Source organism: Centropristis striata, chromosome 4, assembly GCF_030273125.1.
Source record: "Centropristis striata isolate RG_2023a ecotype Rhode Island chromosome 4, C.striata_1.0, whole genome shotgun sequence".
Lineage (NCBI taxonomy): Eukaryota > Metazoa > Chordata > Actinopteri > Perciformes > Serranidae > Centropristis > Centropristis striata.
In genome coordinates this window covers 26,444,349-26,461,615 of record NC_081520.1, presented here as the reverse complement: position 1 = coordinate 26,461,615, position 17,267 = coordinate 26,444,349, and the positions used below count along the sequence as shown (strand labels likewise).

Genomic DNA, 17,267 nt, shown 5'->3' with positions numbered 1-17,267 from the left:
ATTGACAGCCAAGAGAAGTTTAAAATGGTGGATTTGCCCAGTTGGTTGGAGGTGGAGGCTGGGGTGGTGGATGGGTCAAACAAATGGCAAACTTTCACACAGGTGAGCGGGGTTTACATCCCGTGTGAAAACAAAAGTAAACCATTTTCAACATAAGTTACGTGAATCATGTTTTTTGCGTAACTTGCGGCAGTGGCATGACCCTCGTAACTGCTTCATTTCCAGCATTTACGTACATTTATTTACTGTTTACATCAACAAGTTCTCCAATAGAAACGGGAGAAGAGGTCGTGTGTCAGTACCACAAATTACGGCACGTAGGCACGTATCGTGGCTTGTGGCCTCACGATTTCAGGGCACATATGTACGTATCACGGCGCGGGCCGACTTGCAGCGCGTTCTAAAATAGCACACACGTACATTCCCCGGTTGTAAGAAAAGACTGCAGTTTCTGTGGATTCATGTTGTAAAACCACTGACCTTAGGTTTAGGGCAAAAATACGTTATAAAAGTTTAAACAGTAAATAAATGTACGTAAATGCTGGAATTTAAGTAATTACAAGGCTCACGTGACAAAAAAAACGTAAAAAAACATAAGTCAAAAACATGATTCACGTAACTCACGTAAACAACGTAACTTAAATTAAAATTGTTTACTTTTACTTCACACAGGGTGCTTGGCTGTCAATCACTACTACGTCAGCGTTGGCGGCGAGCACATTACATCGCACGGTGAAATACAGAAACACAGCTCGTTTTTCACTGCCTGTACACACAACCTAAATAAATGTTTTTGATGGGAGAACAGGCTGTTTAAACTGTCTTTTATAACGCCTTACCAGAATTTTTTTGCCCTGAACCTAAGCTCAGTGGTTTTACAACATAAATCCACAGAAACTGCAGCTCTTTTTTTATAACCGTGGACCGTACGTGTGTGCTATTTTTAGAATGTGCCGTTGTACCGCAAGCCGCGATACGTCCATACAGTCATGGAAACAATTATTACACCTCCCTTTTTCTTCAAGTTCTTGTTAATTTTAATGCCTGGTACAACTAAAGGCACATTTGTTTGGAGAAATGGACTGCACTTATATAGCGCTTTTATCCAAAGTGCTTTACACTACAGACAGCCACCATTGGGAATTCATTCATAGACTGATGAACGCAGCATCGGTGGGCTATTTGGGGTTCAGTATCTTATATAATGATAACAACAAAAATTGCTAATAAGAGTTTAATTTAGGAGCTGATATCTGGACATTTTCCATGGTTTTCTTGATAATAACCAAAATCATTATCAAGAAAACCATGGAAAATGTCCAGATATCAGCTATTAAATTAAACCCTTATTAGCTATTCTTGTTGTTATCATTATATTTGTCCAAACAAATGTACCTTTAGTTGTACCAGGCATTAAAATGAACAAGAAATTGAAGAAAACAAGAGTGGTCTAATCATTTTTTCCCATGACTATGTGCCCTGAAATGCAAACCTCGTTACGTGCTGTAATTTGTGCTACTGACTAGCGTCCTCTCCAGCCGTTAATGTTGGAGAACTTCTTGTCCTGGTTCTCCGAGGCCTCTGTTCCCTCCAGTGGGCCCCGTGGGTTCGGCCACAGCAGGCTGAACGAGGGTCTGAAGAACCTGCATGACTTCATCTGATTTAGTCAGAATTGGACCCGGTGGCGCCGAGGCAGACGTTATGAATAACTAGATAGAAATATTGATGGTGAAAGTATCGTTTTTCGATGTGAGAATGTTTAATAACCAGTTAAAACTTCTTTGTAGCTGCTTTTAAAATTACTTTAATAACTGAAAAAACAGATTATATTGCTTGAATTTCAAATTGGTTTATTTTCCTTTTGATTTTTAATAATCACACGTATGTGGATAATCAAAATGCTATTATGGAATTACACTTTCAGTTTTTAATTTTAATAAAGTGCCCTGTGGGGTCACACTGCAAAAAGGGGTGTGTCAAGATAAAAACACTAAATCTGAGGGAAATTGTCTTGCTGCACGGACAGATAATTTCACTTGACAAGATGTCTTGAATTAAGATTGTTAAATCTTTAAATTAACATGTTGAACACTTAAAATAAAAAAATTAACTCATAAAACAAGATAAATTATGTAACACTTCTAAATCTAAGTTGTTTTTTCTATCTTGGTAAGAAACAAATAATTTGCGTTGCACAGATGATGACAGTCACAAAAAGAAATTAATTGGACAATAATTTACATTTTTGGTTCACATTTGAATAAATATATTAGAATATGTTAAAACAAAAACAAGCACGATGAAAGTCAGCCTTGAGATGATAATTAACCCTCCACAGAGTCTGCAGACTTTTGTTTTTATGCTCACTGAATTTTATTTTTACTTTTACTTTCAACTTTTATTTTTTGTTACCAGAAAGAAACATTATGTCTGTTATCAGTCAGCATTTACAAGCAAACATTCATCCTATCGACAGTTTCTCCCTCCTGACTTCAGTCTGGATATAATGAGGAGTATTAACACCTCTTCAAGTCACACACACACACACACACGCACACACACACGGAGCAGTGTATATTTCTGACACCATTATCTCTTGACCTCTCTCACCTGCCTCAGTGACTCTCTCACGTCTGCATGTGTGTAATAAGTTGCTGTAGTAAAGCTTCCTGAGGCCACGCTGACCTTTCCCACTAATGATGCCTCTCTGTCCTCTGCCAGCTGTCTCTCTTTTTATCTTTCTGTCCGTCGCTTTTTTCTCTGACACCCTCTCTCTGCATTTTATGATCGTCAGTGGTTTTTTTTGTTTCCACTCAAAACCTTGAGCAAAACTTCTTCTCAGACTTCCAAAATGTAGCTCCAACCATACCTGAAAACGGTGAGCTACTTTAATTCAGTGTTTTAACCCTCTGGGCGCACTTTAATTTACTACCTTTTCAGACCCTTCCGGCTGAAAATGTCCATTACCAAAAAAACAAAATTAAAACTTTACAGATTAATATTTTTTTCTACTTTTTTCTGCATAAACTTCTTAATCAACTTCCGCCCTGGTCCACACTACCAAATATTCAAAGATTTTGAGGATTTTAACCCTTTAAATGCCAGTTTGATTGCACAATGTCACTGATGTTTTTTATGGGGGGAAAAAAAACACAAAAATGTTTATATTTTACATATAGTAAATTATTTTTGGCTGGGGTATTGTTTCTTATCACAGTAATGGCTATGTCAAAGATTAAGAACAAAATTGATTTTGATGCATTTTTAATCCTTGTATCATTCGTTCTTACGTGCATTTATTTTTCTTACGTGGCCCGTTTTTCCATTTCGTATTTTTGATCTGAGCCTAAGATTAACTTTTTTGTTTTATAATAGACAACAAATAACAAAATAACCAGTCAATTTTTCTTGATTTGATTTTGATTACCAATTGAAAATGGAAAGAACAAATAATACACAGATTATTTTTAGTTTTTCAGAGCCTTCGGGCTGAAAATGTTCACTTCCAAAAGAAAACAATGCTATAAAAACTTTACAGATTAATATTTTTTTCTACCTTTTCCCACATAAGTCTTTTAAACAACTTCCGCCCTGCTCAAAATGACCAAACATCCAATAATTTTGAATTTTGAAGTGCTATAAATCATATTACTTAAGCCAAAAAAAGTATATCAGTAGTTAGTATAGCGTAGTTTTATAGCGTCTTGTAGCCATTTTTGTTGTTATCATTATATTTGTCCAAACAAATGTACCTTTAGTTGTACCATGCATTCAATAAACAAGGAATTGAAGAAAACAAGGGCAGTCTAATAATTTTTTCCATCACTGTGGATTTCACTGTATGATGTTGTTCATTCACAGAGGTTGGAGTGGTCACTTTGTTTATGAAAAGCAGAAAACGAAGAGCTCTTGATTTATTGCATCAAATAAGGCAAAAACAAACAGTGATTGTAAAAGCAGCTGCAAACGGTGAGCTGTACCCGAACAGTGCTGCCAAGCAAACGGCTTCTCACTGCTCCGCTTCTATTTGTACATATTTAAATGAGGCAATGTGCAAACATTTGGTGCAAAGTCATTGCAAAAAAAGTCCGACAGCAGCACTGACAGCCACACACAGTTACAATTACATCTCAATAGAACAGTTTATTCATGTCAGTAATTCAATTAAACTTCTTTTGCCTAAGTAAAAGTACCAACACCACACTGGGAAATGGCTTCACTACAGTAAAAGTCCTGCATTCAAAACTTACTTAAGTAAAAGTACGAAAGAACCAGCATCAAATGTACTTAAAGTATCAAAAATAAAAGTAATTGTTATGCAGAATGGACCCACTTAGATTGTTTTATACAGGTGGATCTCAATAAATTAGAATATCAGAGTTTATATAATATACGTTTAATATAAGTTTATATAATGTCAGTAATTCAATTCAAAAAGTGGAAATAACACATTATATAGATTCATTACACACAGAATGAAACATTTCATGTCTCCATTTATTTAATTTCTCTAATTATAATGACTATGGCTTACATTTAATGAAGAACTAAAATGTAGTGTCTCAAAAAAAATGTAATATTACAAAAGACCAATTTTAAAAAGTATGTTTAATATGGACATGTTTTCCTCTGAAAAGTATGTCCATCTTTATGCACTCAATACTTGGTTGGGGCTGTTTGACTTGAACTACTGGAAATTGACTTTTACATCATATTCTTGCTTTAAAAATAATTCTTTCATGTCACTTTTTCTGTCTTTTTTATTTAATTTGTAATCATCATATGTAAATATGATGAAAATGAACACTCAGAGGAATATAGTTCATTCAGGTAACACTTTTAGAAAGGCAACATTAGTTTGTTTGTTATTTTGGAAAATGAAAAAGGTTTTTCTTATGTAACGCAGAAATATTCAGTCGTTGACTTTTATACATTGAATTGATTTTAAAAGCTTTAATGTATTTGAAGTATCTGGGACTGTGTATTAAAGGACAGAAAACCTGATCAGGCCATTTCCAGTTAAACGTTTACGTCTTGTGTCTGAGTTGTGAATGAGTTTTCATATGAAACATGATCTTGTTATGTGTTTTTTCTTGTTTTCTTTTCTCCGTCTCTTCATCTGCACAAGGATGCTCGTTCTTCTCCTGCTCGTTCTCTTCATCCGCCTCACCCTGTTCTCCTGCACTCCATCTACTCTCAATTCCTCCCATCTTTGTTTTCCTCTCCTCTGCTCTCTCTCGTTCCTTATTGATATTCAGAGGATGAGAGCCGATGAAACCGAGGATGTGCTGAGAGTCTCTGGGCCTGACCTTGTGTCTGCCGTGTGACGGGACTTATCCCTGGATATTTTATACCTGTAGTGTCCTGTGGAATCTCCATAAAGTCACCTTTTCTGGAATTGACACAAAATAAACAGATAGTTGTGTTAATGCTCTCACTCTGAATTAGGGCTGGGCGATGTGGCCCTAAAAGATTATCAGGATATTTCAGGGTATTTTTGCGATAACAGTATTCTTGACAATATTACAAAATACAGAAAAATATATAGAAAATGTGATTTTTTTAGTCAGTATAAATAAATTTAAAAAACAATATACAAAATATAAATCAATCATAAGATCTAAAATGCAGTGTAAAGTGCAAATCTTAACAGTCGCCAAATACAAAAAGAATACTCTTGTCTCTTGAGTATTCGCAAATAATAAAAAAACAAACATCTATGGGGTGTGTGAATTTTGTAAAATTTTAATTAAAATGAATAAATTTTGTCCACTTCAAGAGCTAAATGTGAGCAAACATCTCAAATAACACAGTCAACATGCTTTCCACTAGGACATGAAGCAGCCAGACAGTGTGGAAAAACAGCTGGCTAGGGGGGTGCGGGGGGCATGCCTCCTTGGAGATTTTTTTTTCCATCAAAGACCCAATTTGGTGCATAAAGTATGAAAGGAAAAATGGATAGAACGATCTGTTGAAATAAAAAATAAAAAGATATTCAAACAGTACTTGGACTATTCAATCATAAAATAAATTGATTTAAAAAGATATAGCAAAAAAAAAACACACAGCCAGCATGAAATAACATGGAGAATGAATGCGGGTCATTCGGACCCATGTTGTGCATTAGAAGGGGTGTCCATATGTTTTGCATCAAAGGGTTAATGCTCTGAATGCAGCTTGATGTTCCACGGCAGCATATTTGGTCATTAAAGTGGTTTTCCTGTTGTTGGATTATTGGATTATTGGTGAGTTTCCCTGGGCTCAGTGTCTTCAGATGGCTGACAGGCTGCCAGGTGCTTCCCTCAGGTTCACCACTAATTGTACAGCTCTGACTCACTGCTGTCAATTACACACTTGGCTTGCTGGCCGGCTCTCGCTCTCTGTGGGGTTTAGTGTTGGTACCTTTACTCAGAGAGCCGCTGCTGGCTCGTTCCCATCCAGCCTCAGAGCTTCTCTCTGCTGGAAAAGTACCGGATATTACAGAACAGAGTGGTGTTTTATTCTTCAAATAATATCTCACAGGTTTATCTTTCTGTGCTTGTGTTGATGCTTTAAAGGGACAGTTAACACCCAAGTCAAAATGCATCTTTTCATTTTATTCATATCAGCTGTAGAGATGTTTGGTTGTTCTCAGATCTCAGGACAAGCAGACGCTTGAACTTTTTTCTTTACTTCTTCTTTTTTCTGCCTGGACTCCTCTTGATGTACAGTCATGGGGAAAAAAAACAACACCCTTGTTTTCTTTGATTTCTTGTTCATTTTAATGCTTGGTACAACTAAAGGAACATTTGTTTGGAAAATTATAATATAAATGATACATATAAATATAATGATAACAAGTTATTTAATTTTCCATGGTTTTCTTGATCATGATTTTGGTTATTATCAAGAAAACCATGGAAAATGTCTAGATATCCGCTCTTAAATTAAACTCTCATAAGCTTGATTTTTGTTGTTGTGCAGGCTGTCAGGTCGTCAGGAGAGCATCACAGTAGTCAAGTCGAGAGTAACTGCTTTTTTTTGTCTTTTTGGTCATTTGATGTGTTTTATTGGTCATTTTGTATCTTTTTGGGTAATTTAGTGCAAATTTTTGGTCAATTTCTGTAATTTTGTGTACTTGTTGGTCATTTTACAGGTTTTTATGTCATTTGGTCATTTTGTATCTAATTTTTTACTTTTTGGTAATTTTCTGACTTTCTTGGTAATTTTACATTCTCCTGGTGAAGGTCCTGGTTTGTTTGACTACGCCACCTCCCTAAGTGCAACTTTTGTGCTTCATATTCCATCTCAGTGTCATTCATAGTTACTATAGCAGCTAGAGTGCGTGGGGAAAGTCTAAATGTCAATTTCTGTATTTTTTTGTAATTTTGTGTAATTTTTTTGTTATTTCAAGCTTTTTGTTTGTCTATTTGGTCATTTTGTGTCTTGATGCAGGAAGCATGGTTTTCACATGGACACCAACACTGCTCTGCTGGGAAAAAGTTAAGGACTTTTGTTGGCCTTTTATGACATCTTCTTACAGCTTTTTTTAATCATTTTTTTTTATTATTTTACAGCTTTTTTTTTTGTCTTTTTGGTCATTTTGCGTCTTATTTTGTAATTATTTTTTTGGTCCTTGTTTATCTTTTTTGGTCATTTTGTGTCATTTTTGGTTATTAACCACCTGTGGGGGCAAACAAACAGCTCTGCTGTGTATCAGAGCCTGATGTGTTCTTCCTCCACCCCAAACCATTAAAACACTTCAATGAGCCACACTGTTACACTGGGTGACCGGCTTCTCCTCCGTCACAACAAAACACATGGTGATGCTACGCCGACTCGTATAGTGCTCTAACTGCGCCACCCTTAAGATGGTTGAGAGCCGTTCTGATTCTTTAACTAATTTGAGTACAGATAGTGATGGAGGAAAGACGAGAGAACAGCTTGTACAAAGGAAAAAAAGAACAAAGACGGAGTATTGTGGGCTGCAGAGAGAGAGGAGGAGATGTTATCGATGTAATGATAATGGAGCGGAGAAACATGGGAGCTGTGAACTAGGCCACCCTCTGAAACACAGAGATTACTGCTAACACTGGACACACACACACGCACGCACACACACAAACACACACGAACACACTGGAGGAAACACACTAACATGCAGGAAATAGCGACACATAAGAACTTGTTCTACTTTAAGAAGAAGAGATGTTTTTCTTTTAACTTAGATTCTGTATACTATGTAGCCTACAATTATCAGGGCCACAGGGTAATCGCAACGAGCACTATTGTTATACTGTGGATTTTCTCTTCTTCCTCTTCCGAACACAATTTCGTCCCGCTACAAATTATATACCAAAACGTGCGGTTTGATTAGGATCGGTGTGCTATTACTTTTCTCTACAGAATATGAATTTTTTGCGACGTAAATTGCAAAAAACTGCCCAAAATTTTGTATTGAAGTGAATGGGACGGCCGAAAAAAAATGAGCGAAAAAGAACAATAATTTGAGATTTTCAAACGTCTACTTCTCCAGCATAATTTCAACTAGAGACTCCATTTAAACTTTAAACAGTAGACACAAGTCTAGTGTATTGGTGTATTAATCCACGTTTCGATATTTTTTATCAATCCCTGTTCAATGACCATGATCATTTTTGGAGAAATTCTGAGATTATAATGGGTGTGTATTGCATGGAATGTTCATGTCACAGTGTCGCCAGACCATCGCCAGAGTGTAGAGGGAGAGAAAAAATTGTCAAAAAATAAATTTGAAAACTAATTGTTAATTGTTTTTAAGATTAAGAGATTTAAGTGTTTGAATCTCTGAAGAATCTCATCATAGTGTACACACACTGGCAGTAGCCCCCGTGGCCCTTTCAGAATTTCCCCAGGGGAAATTTTCTAGTTATTAACGTTTTTCCTAATGTTTTCCATTTTTTTCAATTTGTTATTATGACATTATAGGGTGCTACATGGCCTTTTGTCTTCATCTCCACTAAAATCTATTTTGGCTCAAATCACGATGGAATAAAAGTGACAGAGAATGATCATCAGCTCGGCAGCTCTTCTCATATTTTGAGGCTTTTTTTCCTCCTAGTTTAGGTTTTCCTGTTTTCATCAGACCGGCTTTGATAAAGCTGCTGTATGCGGCAGGCTCTGCAGACAGTTAGAGACTCCAGCTGGGAACACAGTAGATCATCTCACAGCTAAGAGACGGATATTTCTCTCAGGAGTTGGAGGAGACCAAACATCCCAGAAACGGACCACGATATTGGACCATTCTTCAAAATCTGGATTACGTTTTCAGAAATATTTTCCACAATATCTGCACAATGTACTGTGTGGTTAAGGTTATATTGTGCCCATTCAACACCTGCACACCCTCATTGACTGAGTCTTCAGGAGGACACTACTTCTTGCGATTGGATTTAAAGAAGAATTTCAGTATTTTTAAACTCTGAAACTGGTCCAGTATTGAGACTAAGTGCTGTAACTAGGCCTGTCAAGATAACAATTTTTTTAGGACGATATATTTCCCATCACCATAAACAATAGTATTGTTATATCAATGTTGTTTTAGTTTTATAAAGCTATTAGAGCATTATCATTACATCCTTTTCCACAGCAATGAATTTTTAAAGCTCAAGATTATTAAACATTGGAATTGAAATGTTGAAAAGAAATATTAAAATATCCTAGATAAATAAAACATAAATAAATAAACTACAGCCAAAACAAATCAAAGAGACTCTCAGTTAACAGAGATTGCACTGAGATAAATATTATATTATTATATATTATAAATAATATATAAACTGCGGTGTGGGAGATTTTTTTGGCAATTCCTACTGCCTGTCAAATATTGCCACTATAACTAAAAAAGCACAAAAACTCTGCGTTATAACCGGTTATAATGCACTATGGCTCCATTAAGAGGCAGGGCAGTCTGTGTGCAAAACACGTATGTAAACAACAATTATTGAGTCCAGAAAAAACTGTCGTGTTCATTTTATATAACGATCGATAAGTCGATATAACAATAATAATTATCATTACAGGCCTACCGAGCGCAGCAACTGGCGACCATTAAAGCAGCTACAATTTTCACTCTTGGGCAGTGGATGTACATCAACAGTGTGACGTGTGATAACATGCAGCACTCTCTGTCCAAATACTGGACCAATAAAAAAACAAAACCTCCCTATTAATCACTCTGACACACCATGGGCTTCAGTCTGACTTCCATTCACACTCCTGATAAATGGTGATGTTGCTCTGTGACAGTTTGCTCCTGTTGCCATGCCAACAGACAACAATGTGGTTATTTCAGCTTTGCGTTGCCATGGTGACGGTGTGTTAACCTCACACAATCGCTGCACTTTAATGAAGATTACAACTGAATTAGAGAGACAGAGTGTGTTGGTGTTGACACTCGTGTTTACACCTGTACTGTGTGTGTGTGTGTGTGTGTGTGTGTGTATGTTCCTGCAGCGTCCTTGTCTGTGTGTGCCTGTGGGTCTGTGTATGTCTTCTCTGTGTGTGTGTGTGTGTGTGTGTGTGTGTGTGTGTGTGTGTGTCCTATATATTATTCAGGTGTCAGCCGGTGTGGGCAGTACCTATTTATCAACACTGGAGCTGAGGTGACGAGACAAGGAATGGAATTATAAAGCGGAGCCTGACCCGCTGGGCGTGTGTGTGTGTGTGTGTGTGTGTGTGTGTGTGTGTGTGTGTGTGTGTGTGTGCTTCACAGAGCGAAACATAGAGGGAGAGTAAAAAGAAAAAGATATAAAGATAGTCTCTCTAAAGAAAAGTGCCTCAGTGAATATGTGACTGTGTGTGTGTGTGTGTGTGTGTGTGTGTGTGTGTGTGTGTGTGTGTGTGTGTACTAGAGAGAGACAGCCGGTCTATTATAGAGGTCTGGTCTATAAGTGCTGCAGCGTTCTGGGTCAGACTAATGGTTGAATGAAGGCCTCTGGCTCTCTATCTACACACACACACACACACACACACACACACACACACACACACACACACACTAAAGGTAGAGCTACTATTGTTGCCTGTGGCCTTGTTGTGCTTGCGGCCTGAGGCTCTGTACAGAGCGAGGCACATTATGAACTCTTCCTTTATCGCTCCACTGGATCATTCAGTGCAGAACATGTTGTGAAATACTATTCATGACTTATAAAGACTTCTACATGCATGGTATCCATTAAAGCAAACATGTTTTATTGGAAATAAGATAAATTTGTCTTTTGGGGGGGGGTTTTAAATCCAAGAGTTTATTTTGCTGTTGAGCTGAAACGTTTTGTTGTTTAATGATCTTCAATATTGTTTTGGGTTCAAATCTATTCATATTAGTTATGTTGGTATGTGTACACTCATGGAAAAAAATTAAGACCGCTCTTGTTTTCTTACTTTGAACAAATATAATGATAACAACAAAAATAGCTCATAAGAGTTTGATTCAAGAGCTGATATCTGGACATTTTCCATGGTTTTCTTCATAATGATTTTGGTTATTATCAATACAACGTTGGAAAATGTCTAGATATCAGCTATTAAATTAAACTCTCATCAGCTATTTTTGTTGTTATCATTATATTTGTCCAAACAGATGTACCTTTAGTTGTACCAGGCAATAAAATGAACAAGAAACTGAAGAAAATAAGGGTGATCTAATTTTTTTTTTTCCATGACTGTATATGTTATGATGCCCAATTGCATTAAAATCACACAGAAAGAAATGTCTCCGCTGTGGGATTAATAAAGTCAGATCTAAGATTTAGTGTAAAGTTCATCTAGTTTCTCCGGAATAATAATTCCCCCACATGGTATTTATAAAACATAAGTATGAAAGTGTTTTTGTTCATGCGTAAATCCCAAAATGTGCAGAAATGTTTCAAATATTCTATATCACTGAGTTTTCTGCAAAACAGCATGCATTTATGATGTATGAATACAGAAGGGGAATATTTCTACTATTATAAACTAAAACTACAAGTCAAAGATGCAATTGAGTTGCATTGTGGGAAATGTAGGATCCACTGCAGAGACAGATATGGAAAACTATTTTGAATGTCTCTGAATGTTACAAAAGCAAGAGATTTCAGTCACAGCAACAAAGTTTACCCCATCTTCATCAAATCGAGATGCAGCAGATGAACTGAATGTTTGTGCGTACTTGTTTTTTAAGTCCATGTCTATGATTTCCAATGTTCTTCTTACTATTACATTATCTATTTTGGAGTAAAAACAGACACTAAGGCACTCAAACCATTGATAGAAACAGACTTCCTGTGGTGGTGTAATTGGAGCCTCTCAGATGAAATGAATGGCCGCTGAAGGTTATCCTTTATGTTCTATATTTCTCTCGCTTTGGGCTCAGAACCAGTTAGATAATGCATAATAAAATTCAGGGAGAGATCCCAGATAATTGCAGTTTAAATATGTCGGTGTGTCATTTAGGGTTGTGAATAATGCAATGCTCATAACGACATGAAATACACTGAACGGCGTACAGGATTCAGAGAGCAGCGCGACCTCGAGTGTTGCCTCTCTGTCTGTTGCTGACAGCTCTGTGAATAATGCAGCGGTATGAAATAGAGCCTCTCAGGATTTCATACGAGGCGCGGCACTAAATCCAACCCATCACTCGGGTTACATTTCATTTCGACCACTCCGTGTTCACAATCTATATGTATGAAATGGCCGTAAGCTTCCATTCATTTTATGCTCCATTATTAAATGACACAGTCCTCAACTGAGAGAAATGTGGCTCCACCTGCCTCTGAAAGGCTGCACACCTCTCTTATTCTTTCCATAGGGATAGGTCGCAGGTTTGAGTACCGTCATCATCGCTCCCTCATCTCTCTGAATTGCATCTGTACATTTAAAGTACATATTTGATCGAGTCAAGTCGTTATGAGTGCTGAGACCCAATGGCAGCACGTATTTAAATGTCTGACTGACAGCTGTGTGATTCAGGCCTCTGGTCTGTGATGTACATGTGATATCAGCACAGAAAAGCTCTGCAGGAGGAGGTTAGGTGTCTTGCCCCCACCAGGGTGGTGAGAAGCTTAGGTGTGGTGAATGAAGACATACTCACCTTTTCCAGTCATGTCTGCAGTTGCCCGGTCATGCCGCTTTGCACTTTACAACATCAGACAAAATCAGACCTTACCTAACTCAACATGCTACTCAACTCGGGTCAGACAAACCAGGACTTTCAGCAGGAGAACGTAAAATTACCAAGAAAGTCCAAAAATTACCAAAAAGACAAAAAAAAAAAGCTGTAAAGTGACCAAAAAGTACACAAAATTACAAAAATACGACAGAAATTGACCAAATAATGGCACTATCTTACCAAAAGAGATGCGAAATGACCTAAAAAAGTACAAAATAAGACACAAAATTACCAAAACCAACAAAAAGCCGTAAAATAACCAAAAATGTCACAAAATGACCAAAAAAGATACACAATGATAAAAAAAGAACCCAAAATGACCAAAAATACACAAATGGACCAATAAGAATATGTAAAATTACCAAAACATAGTCATAAAAGACCAAGGGGCGGCTTTGGCTCAGTTGGTAGAGCGTTCTTCAAGTGCTCGGAGGGTTGGTGGTTCGATCCCTGACCATGGCAGCCTACATGTCGAAGTATCCTTGAGGAAGATACTGAACCCCAAATTGCTCCCGATGCTGCGTTCATCGGTGTGAGAATGAATTCCCAATGGTGGCAGGTGGCACCGTTTAGGGTAGCCTCTGCCACCAGTATGAATGTGTGTGTGAACGGGTGAATGAGCGCAGTTTGTAGTGTAAAGCGCTTTGAGTGGTCACAAAGCGACTAAAAAGCGACATATAAGTGCAGGTCCATTTAGGTCCAACAAAAGCCCTAAACTGTTTCCCAGCAGAACATAGTTGGTGTCCATGTGAAACCATAGTGCAGCATGTGATTCAAACATCTCTTAACTTCCTGCATCACATTTTCAGTTTGTCCTAAAAAAAAAAGACAAAAAATGAACAAAAACAGAAATAAATTGTCATCAACAAAAATTATCCAAAAAATTACCAAAAAAGACGTAAAATGACCAAAAAAAGACAAAATGATCAGAAACAGACATAAAATGACCAAAAAATGATGTAAAAAGACCCAAAATTACCACTTTTAATGAAAAAAAGACTAACAAAACCAGTAGATAAAACATTAACTAGTGTTGGTGTCCATGTTTTACCAAAGTGCAGCATGTGATTCAAACCTCTTTTAACTTCCTGCATCAGGTTTTTACTGAACTATGTCACTTCCAGTAGTCACGTCGTCCTCCTAACTACTTCACTTCCAGCATTTACATCATTTATTTCCTCTTTAAAGTGTCTTTTAGAGCCTAACCAGGAACTGTTTGGCTTAACCTTAGAGAAGTGCCCATGTCCTGCAGCAGTAGGGTTGATATTTTTAGAAACACTCCTGTTTATCATATGCACGCTGAAATTGATTCATTGCACATCATTTGAAAGTATAAGTCTTGTTATTTGTAGGCAGATTAGTGGGTTGAATGAACTGTGTTGGACTTTTGCAAAGTCTAATTTAATGTGCTTTGTGTTTTGCTGTGTGGCTGATTACTGCTATCTGATTATTATATAACAAATAATGGAACATGGTGCTTTAGACATGGGCTGACTCTTCAAAAAGATTCTCTTTGTTAGTCTGTGAGCTGACTGGCAGCAAAAAGTTACAAAATTAGGCACAAAATGACCAAAAAGCTGTTAAATAACCAAAAATTACACACACAAAAAGCATAAAAAAGACAAAAATTGACCATAAAATGGCACTAAATAACCATAAAACACACAAATTGACCAAAAAAATTACAAAATAAGACAAAAAAATACAAGTGTTTTAGACATGGGTTTCTAGGGTTGACTCTTCAAAATGATAAACTTTGTCAGGCCTGTGAGCTGACGTTCGGCCCAGCGACAGTGTTGAACAGACTACATGAACAGATCAGAGACGCTGGACTTGTATTTTCTTTATCCGACAATAGCAGAGAGACAGAAGTAGAAATGTCAGGAAGGAAGGAAGGAACGGGTGGGCAGCGTCAGGTCGATAGATTTCTATCATCTGTCCATTAACAGACGTCTGAAACTGAAAAAAAGTTTTATAATCTCATCTCTCCACTTTTCTCTTGTCGTGTCTCTTGTTTCTGTCTCCTCCTCGTTCCTCTGCATCCTCATGTGACATTTTTCTTTTTTCCCTCTTCATCTCTCTCTTTTCTGTCTCACCTTGTCGCCTCTTCTCTCATCATTTCTCCTCAGTGTCGTCTCATTTGTCTGTATTCTCTTCCTCCATATTTCCTCTTTTCACCGCTGTCTTCCTCGCCTCTGTCTTTAATCTCACTCTTCCTTGTACCCTTTGATTTTTTTCAAGTTGGGAAATTGAAAGTGCTACATCCCTCTCCATCCCATCCTCTCTCTGCTCTGTCTGTGTATATTCTCTCCACTTCAATCTTTGTATTATCGGAAAAGTCCTCTGCCCTTCTCTTTCGTGTTAGATATCTACTTCTGTCTGTTTCCAGGAGAACTGAAGCAGCAGTCCTGAAACAAGCAAAGCTGCAATTAGGCCTGTCATGATTACTATCACGATAAATGGTAGTATCGTTGATGTCGTTTTATGCCACTGATATAATGAAATGAGAGCATAATAATCCATGTACATCCTTTTCAACAGCAATTATTTTTTTAAACCTCAAGAATATTAAACGTTGGAATTGAATTGTGGAAAAGAAATGTTTAAATATCCTGGATAAATAAAACAAATGATTAAACTACACTCAAAACAAATGAAATAGACTCTCAGAGTCTGTAATCAAAAAACGAGGAAAAGATTAATATTTTTAATTATATAATTTTATATTGTAAATAACATATGAACCGCTGGAATGGCTGCTTGGGAAATATTGGTACAAAAAGCATGCATGTAAACAACAATATATTGAGTCCAGAAAAAAAATTATTGTGTGTGTGTGTGTGTGTGTGTGTGTATGTATATATATATAAGTATATATGTGTATGTGTATGTATATACTCCAGTAATACCAGTATTATAATAGTGGTGCTAGGTGTGTGAATGCAGAGAGCAAACATTTTAACATTTGAGGGATTAATATTAGTTATTATTGAGATGTATAATCAATAAAATACGTTTTGTGCAGGGCTGTAGACTCGACATGACTTCAGCGCCTTCATTATTTAATTATTCGGCCTCAGCAGTGGAAAAACTTGAACTTGAACGAGGATCTTGACATCCAGTTTGCTTCTTAAGACGGATGATAATTTCATTTGGACCCATGATTTAAATTTAGCTCTAGAACTGATATATAGGACAAGCTGGTTAAAAAGGAATAGTATTTACTGGAATGGCTCCAAGTCGAGCTCTCAGTGTATCTGAGCTGTTAGAGCTTCACTACCCTACAGCCAGTCGCAGACAACAGTTGTGGTATTTTGAGATACATTTGATAACAACGGACAAAAGAAGCCACCCAGCACAGCAATGTGCTGGGCTAGGTTCAATGTGTTTTGCAGGAGGAAGAAAAGACTGAGCAGCAAAGACACACAATAACTATCAGAGTCACACAGAAAAATGAATTGATTTATGCTCCTGTGGTTAGCTCAGTGCCTGCAATTACTGTGACATTGATATTAGACTTATATCAAAATGATAGAACGAACGTTCTGATTATTTAATGTGACCGCAGCGAGTGGTTTAGTGTTGATGGTCAATCATGCCGTGATGACCCAGAAAGCATCATGATGCCTGAAAATGTGTATGCATCTCAGTTTTGGGGCTTTACATGAGATCTCATAGATCAGAGGTGACAACAGGAGCTGCAGGAGGCGACAGGGCGGCTCTGTTGATGACCTCTGACCCTTCAGTCAGAGCTGTGGTGGTTTTGGTCTGGTGTTCACAGACAGAAAGAACATAAAGTTAACCAACCACAGGAGACAGTCTGACAGAAGGAGAGAAGGTCTGGGCATCACTCCTAATGAAGCTCTAATGTGACATCAGAAAAGAGGAGCTTCTTTTGCATCATGTGACTTTAGAATTTACAAGATGACTGTCAAAATAAGACACCTTTGATAAAACATAAAAGAACCCTTATTCTTGATAAAAAATAATTCTTAAAATATGCAATTATTAAGATTAATGTATATGATGGAATAGTGGCATTAGAATGTGTGAGAGGCCACCAAATTTGGGCTTTTATGAAAAACATTTTTCCGGAGGG

General features: G+C 37.2%; 1 protein-coding gene across 2 annotated transcripts in view; it reads left to right on the top strand.

Moving 5' to 3' along the window:
- si:cabz01090165.1 (uncharacterized protein LOC100333421 homolog) overlaps positions 1-17,267 on the top strand; it is a 533,531-nt gene that overhangs the window by 494,634 nt on the left and 21,630 nt on the right. The gene's annotated exons all lie outside the window — the stretch shown is intronic.